At 38.8% G+C, this 21,258-nt stretch overlaps 1 long non-coding RNA gene and 6 other non-coding genes across 7 annotated transcripts; all 7 read left to right on the plus strand.

Moving 5' to 3' along the window:
- The first annotated feature begins 20 nt into the window (after positions 1-20).
- On the plus strand, positions 21-93 carry TRNAK-UUU (transfer RNA lysine (anticodon UUU)). The gene has a single exon. It is a non-coding gene; the product is annotated as a tRNA-Lys (tRNA).
- A 217-nt stretch (positions 94-310) lies between these two features.
- On the plus strand, positions 311-383 carry TRNAK-UUU (transfer RNA lysine (anticodon UUU)). The gene has a single exon. It is a non-coding gene; the product is annotated as a tRNA-Lys (tRNA).
- Positions 384-599: 216 nt separating this feature from the next.
- Positions 600-672, plus strand: TRNAK-UUU (transfer RNA lysine (anticodon UUU)). Its single transcript has one exon. It is a non-coding gene; the product is annotated as a tRNA-Lys (tRNA).
- Positions 673-897: 225 nt separating this feature from the next.
- Positions 898-970, plus strand: TRNAK-UUU (transfer RNA lysine (anticodon UUU)). Its single transcript has one exon. It is a non-coding gene; the product is annotated as a tRNA-Lys (tRNA).
- Positions 971-1,188: 218 nt separating this feature from the next.
- TRNAK-UUU (transfer RNA lysine (anticodon UUU)) lies at positions 1,189-1,261 on the plus strand. The gene has a single exon. It is a non-coding gene; the product is annotated as a tRNA-Lys (tRNA).
- A 511-nt stretch (positions 1,262-1,772) lies between these two features.
- TRNAK-UUU (transfer RNA lysine (anticodon UUU)) lies at positions 1,773-1,845 on the plus strand. Its single transcript has one exon. It is a non-coding gene; the product is annotated as a tRNA-Lys (tRNA).
- Positions 1,846-11,228: 9,383 nt separating this feature from the next.
- On the plus strand, positions 11,229-16,072 carry LOC111270147 (uncharacterized). The gene is made up of 3 exons (XR_015314872.1): positions 11,229-11,396; positions 15,073-15,160; positions 15,770-16,072. It is a non-coding gene; the product is annotated as an uncharacterized LOC111270147 (long non-coding RNA).
- The last annotated feature ends 5,186 nt before the right edge of the window (positions 16,073-21,258 follow it).

The following is a 21,258-nucleotide window of genomic DNA, read 5'->3' on the forward strand; positions in this document are numbered from 1 at the left end:
TCTCTTCACGCGAAGTGTGTGCCCAGGTAGCTCAGTCGGTAGAGCGTTAGGCTTTTAACCTAACGGTCCAGGGTTCGAGCCCCTGCCTGGGCGATGCCGTGGATTGTGGAAGCATGAAGTATCCAACCAACCTGAGTTTTTTTATATATATGTACTTGTTTTTTTCTTTGAAACCGTAGTTTTAAGTAAGGTGCAGTAGACCTCAGCTGGATCCTGAAAAGTTCAGGTTAGCAGAGTTGTAATGTCTTATGAATTAAAAAAAGTTTGAATCGTAGCGATTTGTTGTCTACGTGTATATTGCAAACTGTGTGCCCAGGTAGCTCAGTCGGTAGAGCGTTAGGCTTTTAACCTAACGGCCCAGGGTTCGAGCCCCTGCCTGGGCGAGGTGATTGATTATGGAAGCACGAAGTGTCCGCCCATATTCAGATTCGTTTTTTTTATATACTTGTTTTTTCTTTGAAATTGTAGTTTTGGTTAAGATGCAATGGACCCTACGTGGATTCTGAAGAATACAGACCGGCAGAGTTGTATTGTCCTTTAAATTAAAAGAAGGTGGAACTGTAATGATTTATTGTCTATGGTTCCAACACACACTGCGTGCCCAGGTAGCTCAGTCGGTAGAGCGTTAGGCTTTTAACCTAACGGTCCAGGGTTCGAGCCCCTGCCTGGGCGATGTCATTCACTGCGGAAGCACGAAATATCTAACCATTCTCAGTTACGTTTTCATATATATACATACACCTTTTTTTGCTTGAAACCATATTTTTAATTAAGGTGCAATAGACTCCAGCTGGACCCTAGAAAGCTCAGGCTGGCAGAGTTGTAATGTCTTTTGAACTAAAAAAAAAAGTTGAACCGTACGATTTCTTGTCTGTATTGGGGCGGTCAATACTTTGTGCCCAGGTAGCTCAGTCGGTAGAGCGTTAGGCTTTTAACCTAACGGCCCAGGGTTCGAGCCCCTGCCTGGGCGAGGTGATTGATTATGGAAGCACGAAGTGTCGAACCATACTCAGATATGTTTTATATATATACTTGTTTTTTTCTTTGAAATTGTAGTTTTGGTTAAGATGCAATAGACCCTAGGTGGACTCTAAAAGAGTTCAGACTGGCAGAGTTGCAATGACCTTTAAATTAAAAGAAGGTAGAATCGCAATGATTTCTTGTCTATCACTCCGACACACACTGTGTGCCCAAGTAGCTCAGTCGGTAGAGCGTTAGGCTTTTAACCTAACGGTCCAGGGTTCGAGCCCCTGCTTGGGCGATGTCGTTTGTTGAGAAAGCACGAAATATCTGATCGTTCTCAGATACGTTTTTACACATATATACTCGTTTTTTTGCTTGAAACCATATTTTTAATTAAGGTGCAATAGACCCTAGCTGGATCCTGAAAAGTTCAGGCTGGCAGAGTTGTAATGTCTTTTGAACTAAAAAAAAAAGTTGAACCGTAACGATTTCTTGTCTGTATCTCTGCGGCAAACTGTGTGCCCAGGTAGCTCAGTCAGTGGAGCGTCAGGACTTTAACCTAACGGCATAGGATTCGAGCCCCTGCACTGGTGATGTGATTGATTGTGGTAGCACGAAGTGTCCAACCATACCCAGATAGGTGTTTTTATATATACTTGTTTACCTTTGAAGTCGTGGTTTTGATTAAAATTCAATGGACCTTAGGTGGATACTGAAGAGTTCAGACTGGTAGAGTTGTAATCTCCTTTGAATTCAAAGAAGGTAGAATCGTCACGATTTCTTATCTGTGGCTCGAATACATATTCTGTGCCCAGGTAGCTCAGTCGGTAGAGCGTTAGGATTTTAACCCAACGGTCGAGGGTTCGAGCCCTTGCCTGGGCGATGTCGTTGATTGTGGAAGCGCGAAATATCCACCCGTCCCTAGTTTCGTTTTTATACACACATATATATATACTTATTTTTTCTTTGAGATCGTAGTTTTGATTAAGATGCAATAGACTCCAGTTGTTTGTCATTGAATTGAACTAGGTAGAACCGTAACGATTCCTTGTCTGTGGCGATGGCACTATCCTTTTAAATGCGACAGGTGTATATCGGCCCTAGGGTATGTAAATTAATCTGCTCTATAGTCCTCTTCTTAGTTTTTTTAATCACACATCGATTTTTTTTGTAATATTTGCATCGCCTGCAAGATTAGGTTCAGATCTACAGTGGCTTTAAGACAGGATAAGCCCCACCACATCCAACGAGAAGGTTTAGTCGAGCAGTGTTAGTTCCCAGTCAAAAGAATAACCTGTGGTACTTTACAGGAGCTAGAGACGAAGGTTTAACAGGTAAGTGACGAGCCAAATGTGATGAGTACTTGCAACTCTTTAGTACGAGTCACTGCTTGTCGACCACGAGAACTGTTTAACTCACTCTGCAACAGTAGTCTTGGAGACTATACTTTACCTAGTTTTACTAAAAAAAGAGTCGAAAATACAAGAAAACAAAAAAAAAAAGGAAGATAAACAACGAAAAAAAAAAGAGACGACGTGTGGTTCAAATTTAAAAGTTTAAGCACTTTAAGCAATCCTCGTAAGGAATACACAGATAGACTAACTGAAAAATGTAGTGCGTCTGTACTGTCTACGAATATTCACAACAAAGGACTTTGATTTCCTTCAAGGCATTACCTATTTGTAATTCTCAAATGAGATATTAGCTTAGATGACCGCTCAATGACGATCAAGTACGTGTATCTCCAAGTTCTTTTAAGTGAATCCAGGATGACCAACCGGTTTTAGTTCGTCGAAAAAAAAAGTTTATGAGTTCTTTTGTCTCTTGTTTATAAACAGGAGTCTGCACAGACCGAATTGCGAAGAGCTGTAAATAGGTAATAGATCAAAAAATGCACAGGCATATTCTCCTCACTACTTGAAGGCTCGCTGCCGGCTGAGCTTCCAGTCTGTTGTGTGAATCGTTTGTTTATAGTTAATGGGCTTAAGAAATTGGAAAGATTGCTCAGCTATGCTCTTCAGCTACTTTACTAAATATGCCTACGGGCGCATATTGTAGGTTTGTTTCTAGCACCTTCGCCGTGATAGCTGTAATGGCCAAGTCCGTGTGACAACCGGAGGCCTTCCGTTTGAGTCTCATGCTGGGACACGTGCTCCTACTGAGGCATAAGGCCGTGGAATAATGTACTCAAATTTTCTTTTTTCAAAATCCTTTTTATTGTCGAATGTGTTGTTCCGAATTTTACCTTCCATTGATTAAAAAAATTCTGAACCGTCAGTTCCAAATCTGAAGTGTAAAAGGCTTTCTATACAAGCGCTTTCAAGTCATCTTTAACGACTTTTCTCCTATGTGGCCCGACACTGGTGTGGGGAAAAATCTGTTTAATTTATCGGGTGTTCTTCGTTGAACAGCTCTGTGCAGTCGATGTAAATGTACCTGAGATCTTTCCAGTCCTGCCGAACCCAAATTATGGCTTTTTTCGGGTGAGGATCTGGCTTGAGTTGGAGGTTAGGCTTATATTTTTTTCGCTAATTTATAATGGCGTAGGCACCATTTGTTGCCACCCGTAAGAGCTCTGTGCCAAAACGCGTCATCGGGGTACTGGCCGATGCCAAGTGAAGTGCCGCGAGTCAATGAAAGACCGTGCTTTTTTGTGTACTTCCGCTGTGTGGAGTACCGAAGTTAGCAGGCTCAAGGTTCCTGGGGACAGTCGAATGCTTACGGTTCACCTTTTCAGCCAGTTTATGAGTTATTTACTAACCGAAATTTATATTTACGTTTGATGATTGACCCAGCTGAAGTACATAAAATACGTTAAGTAGAAAAAACACATTTTCTTCTCGAAAACATTCGCCTTCTGAGCCAAAATTCCATACATAAAAGTCAACAAACAGTGGAAAAACAAAAGAGAAAGAATGCAAAATTTATGAAAGGCTCTTACCTGTGGCAAAAGGTTTTCCAGGACAGTACAAAGCTTTCATTTCGTGCAACTGTAAAAGTCGGCGTCGCCTTGTCCGAAGTAACGTTTTGGTACTTTCCACGATTTTTTCTGCTGGCAAAATTACAATTTCACATTAAGGTAAAAAACAAAAAGCCAAGCATTTCGAATAATCGGTCGACTTCTTTACTGTTACGTAAAAACTAAATACCTAGACTGACAATTCATTCTCTTAAAGCAGTTCAATATCTTCAAGCGCAACGACTGGACAATGTCTTCAAGTACCAACTTTTTACATAATGAAGGTACCTTGTTTGCTAAACAAGTAATTGTAAGCACTGGTGTAAATATGTACGTTTTCAAATAGATTACACTAGTATTTTTTCAAGCTGGTCGGCTTTGAGTTTTCGTACTGCGCAGATATCTGCGTGCTACAGATAGTTATATGCTCTAGTTTACGAAGATCTCAGCCGTATTCGCGGGGTTTGGATTTGATACACTTCCGCATTTCCTTCCATTTCCTCTTTATCCAGCCCCGTTTGTTTATCTAATTTCTCGCTCGCTGGAACTTGATTTAGAATATTACGCCTTTCGGCTAGCTTCTCTTGAATTTTAATCATAGCAAACGATCGTTATAAAACAGACAATGATAAATGGATTTTCGAGCTGGTGCTCACTTTAGACGACACAAACCCGTATATGGTACAGATTGGCTTCTACTGTATTCGGCGCAAAATTATAGGTTAACTTACTTCTAAGGAAGGGTCAATCTGCAACATGGAATTCACTTTTTATCGGAAAATTTTGAGTTAATCTGGTGTTCGCATCGAATGCTGCAATCCTTTGAGAGCTAATTCGCAGTTTCCACAAATTGCTGGAAATATGTATGAGTGTACTTCTCTAGGCCTTCGTTAGGCCGATTTCTATGTGTCTTGCAGCTAAATACCGAGAAATAGAAAATACACTAGGCCAAGCTATTTCTTTTAGGTCACGTGTCTTATAATAAACGCTATAGTCCTGAAACCGCTTCTAATAAAGTGTATATCATTTACAGAAACGTCTGAGTTTACAATATATTTATATAGATATTTATTTTCCTGAACGATTCCTTTTTTGTCGACCGGTGTGCTTCTAGAGATAGCAGAAAAAAGTTACAAAAATAGTATAGACTATCTCTAAAATACTGTTACCACCTTCAAATTTGACATCTCAGTGTAAGTGGGCGACTGTTAACATTTCTTCTTCCCTGTTTAGACCTTGATGTATACATTTTTGCTCTTTTTACCCGTGTATTTAATGCTCAGTTGGTATATCATATTATCTATTTTGCTACTAATTATACCCGGAAAGATGTTTAGGTTTAGACGGTTTATGCAGTGAAGTATATCATGAAATATAATAAAAATGCGACGTTTATATATAGCACAGTAATAGGGAACTAATTTATGGATTTCTGGTAATGGGTGGGGGGTCACGAATGATCTACACTAGATGCTTCACAGTCGTATGGTCAACTTAATAATAACTAATAAATGATATTAAGTAATTATTTGACTGTGTAGCTTGTTGTGTTGCCTGCAGCGATAGACTTTGTCTCCAGAACCTCCATTTGATCCCTTTCTGCTTGTTTAAAAGTCTATCGGACTATGATATACTATATGCTGGTGACCTAACCTAACCTAACGGTCCGTTAACCTGTGGACGTGCTTTCAGGTCTTAAATAGACACTATCATCTTCAAAGTCATAAAAAGTAGAAGAGGCCACGCTCAAGCTACCAGCGTCGTTATCGGATTATTACATTACCTGATCCGTCCTAATTTCCTCTAACGTTGAGTCAAACATCTTTAAGCAAACAAGATGTTCGTTAACCTTAAAGAATGAAAGTAATAACTTCGCTCGAAATTGACACGAGTTTAATTCAAGTTATATATTAGCAAAGTTATACAGATTATCCGCTCGTTTAAGTGCTTTTAACTAATTCCAACACAGTTTGTTTGGTGAAATACCTGTAATCAGGCACACGATAGCAATTGATATCCAGCTGATGGTAAAATCTGCATGGGTGATTAGTGCTCCATTCAAGCGCCGTATCATATAAGCAACTGTGGTCTCATTTCTTCTATCTGCTAGTTTGCATAGCCACCAAAACGTTAATATGGCAAAATGGACTAACAGTCCTTGCTAGAACCGTTCTCAACTGAGATCCTTAAGAAGTGCCCTGCAATAATTTTTACTCCCGTAAGAATCTGACGACTACCTACTCAGGAGCTTTTTCTCATTTCAAATGACATTTCTTCTTGTTTGTCAGCGGAAGAAAAGCTGTAATAGAACGACGTCTATTTTTTTGAGTTCTGTTAAAACATTTTTTATCACGAGATTTTTCCTATCTCAATTTTAAAGCCAAGTTCATGCTGGTAAGAGCGCACCATTCTTTGGTCATATAGGAAAACCATATTCGAACGATGACTTAGAAGTTTGTAGAAACTTTTGTTGTTGAACCTTATTGTTTAAGAGCTAGACATATAACGGATAACGCAGACAGGACTTGATGTGCGGTTACAAAGCAGCTAGCCATAAATACGCGGCAAATCACATGTAACCATAATACAGTCGCTGTTCGCCTCTGCATCTACACAATTTATGTTACGAAAACGCATTATTTTTAAAGGTTTATAAAGGAAGAACAAATAAAGATGCTCCTTAGATTGGTAAAGGCAAATAATAGAAAAACACTAATAATAATGCAATATATGCACAAATGGTAAAATTAGTGGAAAACCACGGTCCAAAATCAATCAGCTTTCATTGCCAACAGATAAATGGTATTTTTTTTTTTTAAATATCTCGTGCTTTTATTTTATTCGTTAGTGCATATAGACAATTTGTGTAAAGAGTTCTTGAAACGATAAGGCCGCATTTTCACGCATTCTAAACCTGCGCTTAACTGTGATGCGCGCCTTACAGCCGTCCGGCGCGTGATTTTTAATTCTTTTAGCGATCCTCAGCTATATAAAAATGAAATTAATTTCGATGAACGCTATCAGACGCTGCTGCTTCCAGCTGCTTATATAGTCATCATAGTTTCGGTTGTGTGTTTCCCAGCGGCGGCTAAGTAGTGAAAAAAACAATGTCGAACATTCAATTTTCTGCTAACATCACTTGGTCGCAAGAAAATGGGTACTAATGAAATCAGGCAAAATGTTCGAAAGAAAACGAAGTTTGAAAGGGGACGTGCTAAGCTTCAAGGCAAACACAATATAAACGCATGACAATGGTTTACCTTGTGTTTTTACTTTTGCTCCTGGTAGTTTATGAAACGTTTTATGTTAGTAGATACAAAAGAAACAAGCACAAGCAGAAGATTAAAACAAAACGTTACGACATTGCGGCTCGAATTCATCCCCATGTTTACTAGCGTCTCTTCTAAATTGTTCCACTGTAATTTATTGATGTGTAGATATCAACTTGTAATTCGTTTATTCAGCATCTATAGAGATGGCGATTTCAGGGTGCTGTTCCGCAGATTCGTCAGCACCTAATCTATATAACTTTAGTTATCTGACAATAGTACAGGAAGCCCACTCTTGACCTTGATTTAGTCCAGTCCGTTTTACAGTCGGTAGCAATGCTCGTCGACACCGCCCGGCTGAAATCCCAGCTACCTTTTTTGGGAAGTAAACTAAAAATCACATATTCATAATGAACCAATTAAGAACTTAGTTGCTTGAACAAAAGTTTTACTACAGTGAAAATCGGGTTTCATCTTTAGACAGACTAAAAATCGTTTAGTCTTTGCATTAGTTAGCGTACTAAAACGTCTTCTTGAGTACAAAACTCTTCGGGACAATAGAGAGCCGTTTCCTCGGCGGTAAGGCAGAAACCTTCATATATATGCGAATGGTGCTGCAGTAAAAATACAGCAACAGTCTGCGTGCGACATAAAAAGCTCTTTCAGGCCGTGAGGTTGTTACACCATCGGAAAGTCAGGGGCGTTAACAAAAGCCTGCAATGTATATGTCTTCGTTAGAATTCACATGATTACACTTTCAATTGAATGGAAAGTTAAGAAAAAGCAAAAAAGTAAATACTATTCATAACAGGTAAGTTGCAAAGCTGCAAGTGAATGACACTGTAGACACGACATCACGAACACATAACAATCAATCAAAGGCAACTTACATAAAAATGGCAGGTATGAAAATGCAGATGAATCAGGCCAGCCATTTACGAGCGCGCTAACGCGCTTAATGGAAGCGTGGCCGGATATCTCCTGGAATAGTATCGACTAAAGATTCTTGCGCATCATCGATAGGGAAAATAGTTCCCTAGATCCTGCTGACCGGATGTGTGGTCACCAACCGTGTATCTTGTCACGACACGTTGATTCGTTGCCTACTTTATTTTCAAACTGAATGGGATCTGTTTTGACTAAATAGAGGTTTGGGTATTTGAAACATACATAAAAAAAAATAGTGAATTTTTTCCTTGATGATCGCTTCAATTCGCCAACAAATAGTGATCGTATACAAACGAGGTATAAAAGCCTGTTTTTAATAGAGACTTCGAAAATCCGTGACCTTAATGTAGGTTGATAATAACATGATCGAACTGTCGATTTACTCTGACCCATCCCCATATCAACGGCTTATTTTACTATTCATGAGGTTCATCTTTAGGTCTAGAAAGATTACCGTCATGGCTATTTATGTACATCAAAAATGCACTCTAAAAAATTATTGAATCATTATTCTTGTTTTAGAAACGTTTCAACTTGTAAGTTGCAGTTTGTAAGACACTGGATTAGGTTAATATTAGTAATTCTAGCTTAGATTTCAACTTGAAATAATCTGCGATACATATATAATTAAACGATTTCTTTAAGAACTACTGTCTTCTATCAGATTCAACTCAGAAAAAGAAAACCTTCATTGAATTCATATTGTAAAAAAATTTATATGAAATATTAAAAGTTAGTAACTTATTAAAACGACTATTATACGATTGTTCAGACGCCTTGTAATTTTTGCTACTGAAATTTATGCTGATTTTTCTACGTCGAATATGTTCTTCGGAAGGTGCCACCAGGCTCACACTAACGCAATCTGATATGAAGATTTCATGGTGAAGTACGAAGAAAACAAATTACCGTGGTCTCATATATGATTCTCAGAATGTGCATCGTGTGTCTATCGATGCAGGACAGTATCGTTCTTAAAGTCGCCTAAAGGGCCATTACATGCCTGACACGAGCTTCCCAATAGATCTACCTCTTCTAAAAAAGTCACTATCATAAAATTTGGCTGTCTGCATAGGCTACATGAGTATGTAGCCAGCAGCATGAATACGTTCAGGGTTTAGACGAAGTCTCAAGAAGACAAGATGCCATTCCGTTCCAGAGTGTTGTGGCCCCAATGGTGTATAGGCTGATTGGGTTTATTCATTCAACAGCTGATACAAGCGCGCTGTCTCGCATCGTTTACTATATGTCACATAGTAAGAGATAATTAAAAGAATTACTAGAATGAATAAATTCAGCTCAGTTTTTTTACGCGTAAGTACTCAGCGTTTAATACTAATATAATGTATCGTAACTCTTCATATATCAACATGACTATTATTACATTATTCAAACGTCTTTTTATATTAATCGAACTCTATTAACGGGTTTGCTTAATGGTCAATTATACTTCACTTTACTAATACGAAGGATTATGCAGAAACTATCTAGAAAGTACATGTGTACAATCCCCCAGAGATTACATGCTGGAAGACTGTCAATGATTTTTCCAGTGACAAAGAAAGGTCAGTTTTCTGTCGATTATACTCGTCACAGTCGAACAATACTGAGCACGCGACGTCACGCCATGCGTTTTCCCAGCGTAAAAATAAGGCAATCTTTTTAATTTGAACGGGCATTTCATTTTGCGATTGTGTTCCGCTAGAGAAATGGAACGGCGATATGCTGACAGAAGAAGATATTGGCAGTATGTCGGTCGTGCATAAGCTGCAAAGGCAGAAGACTCAATTATTGTCATAATGACAATACTAGATATGGGTAAACCTTGGGTATCTAACCGTCTAACCGGTAGGTGGAACGAACTTAGCTCAACGTTCTCTGTTATTTCAACAATAGTCTTCATTTGTATTCTTGGACCACATCTCTATTGCTACAATTGTCAAAGGCGTCGTAGCTAGAGTCCGTTTCACTCCTATACCCTGTGAATCTGCTCAGTGATATGTACTTTATTTTTCACTGCAAAAACTTACCTCTGGCTGCTAGAAAGAGATAAGATGAACGAGTGAAAGCTATAAATGTATCCACGTATTTTTCGGTATTAGAGGCATTCCAAGTAGGTGTGTCAAACGGACCGAAATATATACATTATGTTATCAGCGTTTGCATAGCGCAACAATTTGCCGTTATAAAATGTAATGATTACATACATATATGCTGCACACATCAGGAATACAGATGAATATTGGTATTCTCTAGGATGACCGTTTAGCCTGGACAATCCTCTTTTAATTTTACGATATTATTATTTATTTTTTTTTCTCACAAGGAGCTATAAAGACCTGACATTGAAGTATTTTCTTCGAGCTTCGAGGAACGTGCAGCGACAAAGTTGGTTTGCGAAGGAATTAGGGTCAGCCAAACTGTAATGCATCTGCACCGTTTCGAAGGCTATGACTAGATTTCTTTTTTTCGGTATATTATAACAGCAAAACAAGACAAAACAGAGCCTTGGTGTAGTTCTTCAATTCTATAAACCTCATTCGAATACAAACACAGTTTGTTCTCTTTTCTTGCGAAACATCGCGAGCCGTTTAACCGCCGTGAAATTGATTCATCATATAAATCTGGGGCCATTGCGAGGAAATCTGCTTTTCAATTATAGGCAGTAATATTAAAAAAATACAGGCTTAAAAAGATGGCTGTCGAAAAATACTAGTTCTAATTGATCACCCCGAAACTATCAGAAATCTTCCAGGGCCGCCAAATGTAATCGAAAAATCTGCTCTGTTTTGTCATATCGGCCCGCCATATTTAAATTTGGAGCTTTGCATTTTTTTCGACGGACAGCTTTTTCCTATTTCGATGATGGCCTTAGAAAGTTATATATGGTAATTTCGTAAGATAATTCAGAAAAATGTCGGCTGATGCTAGCTGATTGATTTGATTTAAAAATACATTTCTTTAAAATATAAATAGATCTCTATATAACAATAAATCGGTCCGCCGTTCCTTTGCGTCGTGGCAAATTCTCGAATTGCGCGGGCAGCGCTGGAAAACGAATGCAATAATATTTCAACTCTTGTTAGACATTTACCGTGTTATCAGTGAGTCGTGTGAACGTTCGAATATCCCTATTTCACTATAATATTCGTATATAAGAAGCGACTATGACGATTGATACGCTTGGAGTAGAATGATTCAGTGGGAGTGCAACAACTACTATGTCAAATGTGCCAATTGAGTCCGTAATCGATTTGGTAAGCCGATTTGGGCGACGAAGACCTCGTTTTTTGAGTGTCACGAGCAAAACCCTTTAAAACGATATGTTCTCGACAAAAGAACATATTAGATCAGTCTCAGCTTGATCTATTTGCCCTCGACTGATGTTCGAAAAAGAAGGTTTTTTAATAGTTATGCAACCATTTTCAATGCCGTCTCGCTTAATCATCATGATATCGTTTAGCTTCCTACCCATATTATAATGCATTCGATTTTACTCTAAAAACGGCTTTTTGTTATCTAAAAGGTTTATAGTTGGGGTGTTGCTATTAGGCGTTTCGGTCACTGCAAAAAAGCTCTTATTGGTCGTATTGTTCTAGAAGTGTTTACTTTCTTTGGTGACTACTAGAAATGGTAATTTGCTTATGCCTTAGATTGCCGTGCCCTAGGCCGGGCGCCGCAAGTGCGCTGGATAGAGTACACTTAGACCACTGGACAGTGATAACCGAGTGGTCAATATCATAGTAATGGTCACCTGATATAACGGGACTTAAATATATTAGCTTTCGTGCCCTAGAAGCCAAGTAGATCCACTGGGCTTAAAAGAATCCGCTTGAATAGGAAGACACCGATACACGCGCACATATACGCATAGACACTATTGCCATTGCTTGTAAGCAATGCTAATGCTAGCACTATGCATTCGTGAGGACTCAATGCGAGGCATTGAAGGGTTCTTACGGGAAACGGTCAAGGCCATGCGTGGAGCGAAAATGTTATGATGATGTGAAAGCTTAGCTTCAACGTGCCCTATGTAACGTGTTATAGCCACATTTGAATGTATCATTAATAGATATAGTTGTTATCCAAATCGGTATTGGCATTAAATGTATTCGTGATCTGTTCGATAATCTTCACCCGAAGATATTTTCATCGCAATGCAGTTTCGTTTTCTTTGCCTAGCTTGACACAATTTATGGACGCCTTGGATGGAAGGTATGGTGATCTTATTAACGACAGTGTGAACAATGGACGGAAATGTTGGTGAATTTTTCAATAGTGTAGGCCCGTTTTTTACCTGACGAGACAGTTATGGTCTGTCTGTTATAAAAAAAGAAAGCATGACAAAGAAAGGAGGTGGCAGGCAGGCAGGTGCTTGAATTTCATTTCCGTCAAAAATAGCTTGCAAATGAACGTCATCTAAACGGATTAGTCTAATTTGGCCTAGTGCATTCTTTTCCACTCTCCCGGCCGCTTACGTTATTCCTTTTCAATCCGACGTGCCGCTTTTGCATGATGGATGAAGACTATGTATGGGGGTCACGACTAGATTAACTAGTTTGTTGCTGTTTGCTTCACCTTATTCTGGCCATTTTATATATGAGTGAAGGCATATCATGGGAAATTACTGCATTAACCCTAAGAAAAGATGCTTGTTTAGTAGAAAATTGAGCATATTGTGTGTGCTATTTAATAGCGTACGTGTCGTTTTTATTTGGGCGACTATTCAACCTGACATGATGGTTGAGTTTCTGGGATATTATTTTACTAAATTTATAAGGATCCATTAGCCTTTGTCAGAATCTATCTATTGAATTCGGACATTTGGAATAGAAATATTTCGCTGTACAACGTCAAACAGGCGGATCTTACGACTGGTTGCCACTTGTAAAACCCCGGAGCATTTGGAAAATTAACTTTTACGGCAATAGCTGGGAAAGTTGGTGACAGATTTAAGTGTAGGCATCATATTGTATATGAGTTTGTTAGAGTCAAAAACCTCTGGTGGCCAAGAAATGTTTAGAACAGTTTGCAACGAGCCCATACATCAGCCGAAGCCGATGTTAAAAAACAATCTATGTAAAAAAACAACTGTATATGATTATATAGTCCAGCTTTAGCTGAGCATACCTTCAGTATGAATTATTTTTAAATATGCAAGTACGCGGTCCACAGAAAGATAATGATATCGCGGAAGAAAGATTAACGTCTGGATGTTCAGGAGTTGACAGACAAAAACTGATTCAAAGACAAAATTTTTACATTTAGAGCGGATAACGACTGTTTCGGGCTACTACAATAGGCTCCAGAAAGCGCAGAGTGAATCTAATCAATTTCGTGCCATCTGATGTGACTAATAGGTTTATAGAAGCTCAAGGGATTGTGGAGTACTTAAATTGTAGGCGGTAGGGTTATGCATATGTTGAGAATATTGTAAAGGGTACGGTGGTTTACGTATCCGGTGGTGCATTAATTACAAAATAGAAAACTAGATAATTAGCTGCTGAGGATTCTAGAACAAATAAATTAGGACTCTCTCTTAAAGTCCTCGTTTATTTCTTTTTCTCCAGTAAACCCATTGGGCAAGGTACAGGGGTAAACCCAAGAATCCAGTTGGGTAGTTTGGGCTGTATAGAAAACAACAGCAAAAACAACCATTTACATATTTCTGTTTACTACATAATTGTATGTGCTTATTTAGACATATGAAAAATATGAGCAGTAAGGAAATTAAGCCGCTTTTTAGATGTGCCTTTTATATGTGAACTAATTACAACAAAACTATTTTAAAATATATAAAATTTACATTCTGTGTTGTAAGATGAAAGCTTTTATAAACAAAAGACATACTACAGCAAATTTCTGAATTTTCCCGTATTACTCTAATCAGTCAATTTGGAACGAATTCAAGTGGCCTCACAGGGTCCGTTCCCTAAGGAAGAGTATATTTAATGAAAAGTTTGACTCGTCCTCACGGCTCAGGGGTCAGTAAAGGTCAAACGCTGGTTTGTCGCTAATCTGTGTTTCGAATTTCAGCAATTTCAGCTGAATTAACAGTAATGGAATTTAGCGCTTCCAAATAAATGGATCAAAAAACCACTGCAAGACTTACGCTCACATAACGAGCAGTTGCCATATAAATAACCTCGTTTCTGGGTTTGGGCCTGGAGAAGCTTCTCATGGTATCACTACGACCGGAACCGTCTTGAACGTCTGATGCCGGCTTGGCGAGGTCGATAGAGTAGTCGTAGTACACTGATGCATATTATGTATATATAATAGTATAAATAGTGTGAATAAAAGAAGACCTGCTAATTGCACTTCGGAAATGAGTAGAAGGTTAAATATCAGCGAGTTAAATATCGCCCTGAGTAACCTATATGTTCTGAGTTTTACGATCGGTATCGCTGTTAGCCATTCGATCAGACGGCTGGCTGGCTGGCTCCTAGTACGCACTGAAGCACCTTGAGTAGCAGGTATAGATATATTCTCACAAACTAAAGAGCGATGAGTGTCAAATAATTTCGAAACGCTATTATTTATGGTCCTGTTGAGTATCTTTGTGAGTGTATGAGCAGGTTTTGGCTGATTCGTGTATGGCAACGACGTTGTCAACTGAGATAAAGGGTTGACAAAAAGAGTTATGTATGACTGTAGCTCTGCACCGAACTTCCATTTGATTCGAGTGCCGCTTATTAAGTAGCTTCTATTCTTAATTTGTAGAACGCTTCGGCTATAGTTGTTGAAGGGGATTGAGGTTTCCGCTTGTTCGATTAAAATAATGCCCCCCAAAAGGAAGTTAAGTAGGACCTGCGCACGTTTTTAAAATGTTCAATGTTTTCTCCCTAAGAAAATTTCTTAATATTGTAGTGGTGTTTATTTTTCTCAATGTCGCCTTCCACACCTTATTGACATAATGCACCCTCGTCATAGACGACAATCGTGCGGATAAGATGATTATTGGATAGTAACGGGAACCTCGCCGAGAAAAGAGGATCATGATCGGAACTTAACTTTCAAGGTATAAGATATGTTTACTGGATGAAAAATAAGTAGTTAGATCTATCGTCTTGACTGCAATGCGGAACTCAGAAAGACTTAGCAATGTCTAAAATTAAGTTCACTCACTGTTCATTTATATTTGCTTAAGATGAAGTTATTTTGCTTGCAATGAGATATATATATTTACTTGGCTTCCCTGAACCCTTCGTGCTATTTACGTTTACGCTTGTGGTATAATTCAGTCGTAGAAATTAGCTCCGAATCCTCACCATTGCATGTTGAATAGAACATACAGAACCAGGCCGTTGAAATTCGTAATAGGCTTTTGGCGAGGCGTAATTCGCAATAATGGCGTCATGAATGGGTGAAGGAGAACATGGGTGTGTGCTACGTAGCTTGTAAAAAAAAATGCCGCATCGCATAAAATTATGCAAGTAACAAATCTAAGGATCTTGTCCTTAGTGTCAAGATGCTAAGGTTTTGACCTAAAAAAATTGCGCTTAAAGTACTGAACGTCAAAGTTTTATCGCTGTCTCTTTGAGCAAAATTCAATTTGCGGCTAAAGACATTTTCAGGAACCAATCAACTACCTTCCAGTAAGATCACTTGGCTCCATTTAAACTTTCAGGACGGCTCATAGATGGCTAGCGATATCACCATTTGGCCATAAACAAAGTGTGACGGAGGAAGGAATGACGTTTCTCACTACGATCTGGATGTTTTCTTAACTGTCGGTATAAGGGTAGCACGGAAAAATCTGCCAAGTAGAAGTGTGGTTCAGTGCTCATATTTATAATATCACATACACTTCGTTGGTGAGAGTTGTTAATGCTTGCCTTTTAGTCACTGGCGATAATTTAGATGCTGTTGCGTGATCGTTCTCACAAGGTTGGGTGACTATTGAATAAGGATAACTCTTGTCCCATAGAAATGTGTGTTAGCAGAAATAAATAGTTGTTTTCTTAGATTCTACGATTTGCATTACCTAGTTGTAAACATATATTCATTTCGAATAGTCATAGCTTCGCCAGTATATATATATATATATATATATATTTTCAAATAAGCTGATACGCTTAAAAAAAACAGTGGGCTTCGCAATATTTTACTTGCATGTTTTAGACAATGCTTTTTAGCTTGAACATCTTTCCTGGGCTTTCAATGGTTATAACCCGACCTTCGGTACTTTTAACCAGGCCATCTGCTACGAGCTAAGATCTACGTCCTTGTGGAATAGTTCGGATTGAATTCTAGCAGCAGGGAGATAGTCTACCAATTAACGGAACTGTAGAACCGTAGAAGCATAATTTTTTTTGGTGACCATATGTACATGAATTGCTCCATTGTATTATAATCGTGCTTGAACCTGCGCATGCGTTATAACATCACTGCGCTACTACGACGGTTTCCGGTATACTGAGAAATAATCAGTAGTCATAAATGTTACTATATCACTGATTTGGCAAAATTGTAGGAACTGTTCCCCTATAATGCCATATTGTAAGCAATTAATCTACAAGATGCATATGCTAAAATTTTACGGGGAGTTATTACTGATTAAATCAAGCTTGCGACTGAGCTGAACTTCTAACATAGAATATATCGAAACTAATCTAATTTAAAGTTGAAGCAAATGTTATTTTTTCAATACCTCTAAATGATAACGGCTTCGTACATCACTTTCAACTGTCCTTTAAATGCATGGCAGAGAACGAGGTAAAGGACACGTTTGTCGTCAGCATCCTAGAGTTTCTTAAGCTGGCATGTACATTATAATGAGTTTAACCCTTGAGAGGAAAACACCACTTGTCTCCTTGCCCAAACAGTAGTTATTCTTGGCGAGAATCATTATTATAGTAGGCAAAAATACGCAAGCTGGGACGCGACTAATGAAATAATAGTAAGTTGACCATTCTTGGCCTCTAAGTGATACTAAACTAAGCTCCATACCAACGACCCGATCTGCGAAATGGTGCAGGGTTTAGTGGGTTTTGAACACCTGCCTGCATAGATAATCGCAATACTGGCGACAATTTAAGGACATATCTTTAAGGACGATCCATTGTCCTAAAAATAGCATAGCTACATTGTATAGAAACAGATTTAGGCCTTTATGGAGCAAATCGATGGTAAAAAGTATCCTCAACACGATGGATCCAGCGTCATATTCCGCCGGTCTTCGCACAAGTAGCAAAGCAACGGTAACATTCTTAATCGTTAAGTCAACGTTGCGCATTAATGAAACTGGCGCAATGGTCGTACGCGTAGAGTACTATCGTGAGTAATCATTGACCGAAGCTCAGCAATGCCAATCTTCAACAGCCAAATATTCAACAGAGTGAAAACGAGCATGATTACCCGGCCGTTTCCGCTTAACACTGAATATGCGACATACCTTGTATCTACGATCAATTTCAATCTACGAGTATGGAAAAAGCTTTGCTTTAAGCAGCGCCTTTTTAAGAAACGTGCACATCCGCAACATTTTCTATAAGCACGTATCTTATTTTTCAACAAATTTCGTCGGAGGTTTTTTCTCTAGGAATCCGTGAAAAAAAAATCTGTCTTCCTGTCAGGCGGGCAGGAAGACAGATTTTTTCCCACTGGTACCCAATAGGAAGACAGTGAGAGTATAGTGCCTGTGAGTGTACTATACCAGGTTTGGCATTTTATCTCAAGACTATATAAAAGAATAACTTAGTTCGCCGGTATTCTATTTTTCCTCTTTCATGAATTTCTTTCGTAGGTTATAAGTCATTGTAGGAAACGGACCGCGGTCGGGTTCATTTGCGATTGTTTTAATCGGAGGTGATGCCTTTCTGTTACTTTGCATGCCAATGTCGATTACAATAGATGAATTTGTAGAAACGCAGAAAAGGACTTTAATATTTACAGTGGAATTCATACAGATGAAGACTCACGACGTATAACTGAAGTGAAAGAGAAGTCTTTTTTTAGAGCACTTGTTTTCTAAAAATATGTCGCGGAGAATCAAAGCTTGCACGTATATACGCTAAAAATATCTTAAAGGTTTTTGTTAATAAATAGTAGCGTAATAGAAGAATTGTAGCGTAGTAGAAGACACTATGCAAAGTGGGAGATCTCGTTACCCTGTCTGTATTATTATGTGACTCATGGCTGATTCTTGGATAAGAAGATTTTAACTTTATTCTCTCTAATTCTAACTCTAATTGAAATGCCCGATCGCTAGAAGGCTGAATAGTTAATAGGCTACAACGTATTGAAGTCGTAAGATCGACTGTAATCTTTTCGTTGCGTGTTAACTCATCGCTGAATTCACAGATGAACTTGCCCTACTCAGCGTATCCAATTAATAACATACGGTCAAACTATCCGCGAGGGCAGAGCTACGAAAATACGCACTGACCGAACCAACGTAGATTGTAATTAAATCTAGAGTAGTAAACGAAGCTAGTTTTTTTTCTGGGTGTTTCTAATAATATATTTAATCAAAATGCATATTTTTTTATTATAGAAGGTACTCTGCGTGTCAGTCTTGCAATTGACTCTGCACATCTTAACCAAACTGTGCTACCGTACAAGTACAACAGTAGTTAGGGCATCAATTAAGCGAGCTAGGCAACTGAACCGTCTCTCTTCAGAAGAAGTACTGTTATTGCTAAGTCAAATCTACCTCTCTATTGCATAATTATTGTCGCATACACGATTATAATATAAAGAGAAATGGCGAAATTATTGCTATTATGACTTTCGAACTATGTTATCGTATTTAAGGTAATTGTTATGTTACATTAATAGAGGGAGCAGTCACAGATCTGAATTTGAAAATCAACTGAATTTGAAAATGATTTACGTATAAGACAATTTTTTAATAGAAACTTGCTAAATTAAGATGTACATAATTATGAATTAATATTTTTCTGACCATTCTAACCATAAATTATGAATATTTGAAGATAGGTCTAATATATACATATAATATATATATATATACATATATATATATTGCCCGTCACTTTTAAAAAAAAGCGTAATCTAATGTAACGTAGTCTAATGGTTTATGTCCCGAAAATGATAATTCCTTTCAAATCCAATTTCACGAAGTGAATAATCAAGAGGTACTTTACTGCCTTTTCCTCCTTTAGTTGCTTTCTCATCTACTACCTTTTGCTCGGTCTTTCGTGATCTACAAATATCGGGGGTTTGATATCGGTCGCATATACCGGCAGTGTCAATGTACGTCAGTATACGGGTAAATCGAACACAATTGAACCAAGATTATATCGTATCAGGGATAGGAGGAAAGGGCCAGCAGCAAGCTTAGCAATATTAGAAATCCTTTCCTTTTGCGTGCTTCGACCTTATGGTGTATTCGTGCAAATCGCTTCTTAGGGCCTTCCCTATAACTATAACCGTTAGTGCGGTTAAGCGGCACGTAGAATTAGGTTAGCGTGCAAAGAAAGTTCATTGGCGTTCATTCTTGTACGTCCACCCTTGATTACGTTATACAGAAAATGATGCGTTGGATAGCTTCTATTGAGAAGGTCAATTAGTTCTACCAGACACTACACAGTCTCAATGCCGTGAGATGTTTTCACTAGAATAGGCTGTTAGTCATTAAAGCTGATAAACAGTTAATGGCTGCTAAACGATTATCTTGCGTATCGGAGTGATTATCGTCTGCTCTAAGCGAGAACGGTCGACTGGAAAATGGACAGTTACCCTAGGACAGGAAAAGACAATGTATTGAGCCGAATGGTACGACCCGAAGTTCGAGTGATTCAGTCTAAATCGGACCATCTTTTGGTAGCCTTTTGAATGTATTAGGACCGTCAGATAACATCAAAACGTATGACTTAAATAACCGTGTCTAGTGTAAATGTGGTGGTGTGAGGAACGGTAATGCATGCGCTATCCAAAACAAGTGCATGTTTTGTTATAAGGTTCGAGCAGAGCGTGCTTTTATAGTCATCGCAGGAGTGAGGTGACCAGTTTGCGTTTGTTCCATACTAATAATGTGGGCATTCGAAAAGGGATGCCCTTGTTCGAGTGCATCGACGTTCAAGAGAAGTTGACCTATAGCTAGGGAGTGAACGTGCACTCGACTTCGCTAATCGTTTAAGAAGCAGGTCATATTTGCCAGTGACGTTGCCACTGCAAAGGTTTTGGAATACCCCACGCCAATGGCGAGAGAATGGAGAATTCCGTTGGAGCGGAGCTCCATTAAGTCAATGAATAAAGAGATAGATAGAAAATACCTTGTCTACTTTGCGATACCTTGTCGACTACACACCTGCTCAATGCGCGCCGACAAACAGATTTATCGATATTAATTAGCATTTGACAATAATGAGGAAAAAAGCAGAGAAGGCAAGTATCAGACTTGGCTTTAAAACAAAGGTTTGATTGCTGGTGGCAGACTTGTAATAGAAGACAGTACGCTGACTAAAGTCGTATTGTCTCTGTTTCGTATCCCATAGTTGTAACTACATCACCACGACGATGAAATCAGATAAGCAGGCATCTAACAGGAAGTTACCATGCGCCACGTAAAATCTGCAAGAGGTCATTAATTCTGTCACGAAATTTACTACGGCATCCTCAGGTAGTGCGGCTAAATATAGTGGATGAACGTGCTGTCTTAACGCGATCAGCTAGAACGACCTGCCTTTGAACCGCACCATTTTTTATAAGCGTAGCAAATCTCGTGTATTGGCTAATTGTATTTTTTGTCCTTGACTCTGAAGACACCCTAGTTCAGAGCCAATCTTCAATGGAGTTTCCATCAAACGAACAAGCTGTTTGCTTGCCGGCGACTACCGACGCGATGGTCAATGTTAACCGGCCGAGGGAATAACGAATTAAGTAAGCGACATCAAACGTGTTAAACATTCCCAGTGTATAGACGCGGCGGCAGTTATATTTCGCGGTTTCTCTTAAAATATTTTTCAGCGTAAGGTACAGCAGCCGTAGAAAGTTCCGCGGCTGGCACTATCACCATTATATAGACTACTACTGAACCCTCTCGCCTTCTCATTCTATCTCTCTGTAAACAGAAGCGATTTGCCCTCTAATCAATAGGCATCTCTTCTCGACCATTCAGACGCTTGCTATCGTCCTACCGGTCGCTCGAGC

The sequence above is a fragment of the Varroa jacobsoni genome, unplaced genomic scaffold, assembly GCF_002532875.2.
Source record: "Varroa jacobsoni isolate VJ856 unplaced genomic scaffold, vjacob_1.0 scaffold_1449, whole genome shotgun sequence".
NCBI lineage: Eukaryota > Metazoa > Arthropoda > Arachnida > Mesostigmata > Varroidae > Varroa > Varroa jacobsoni.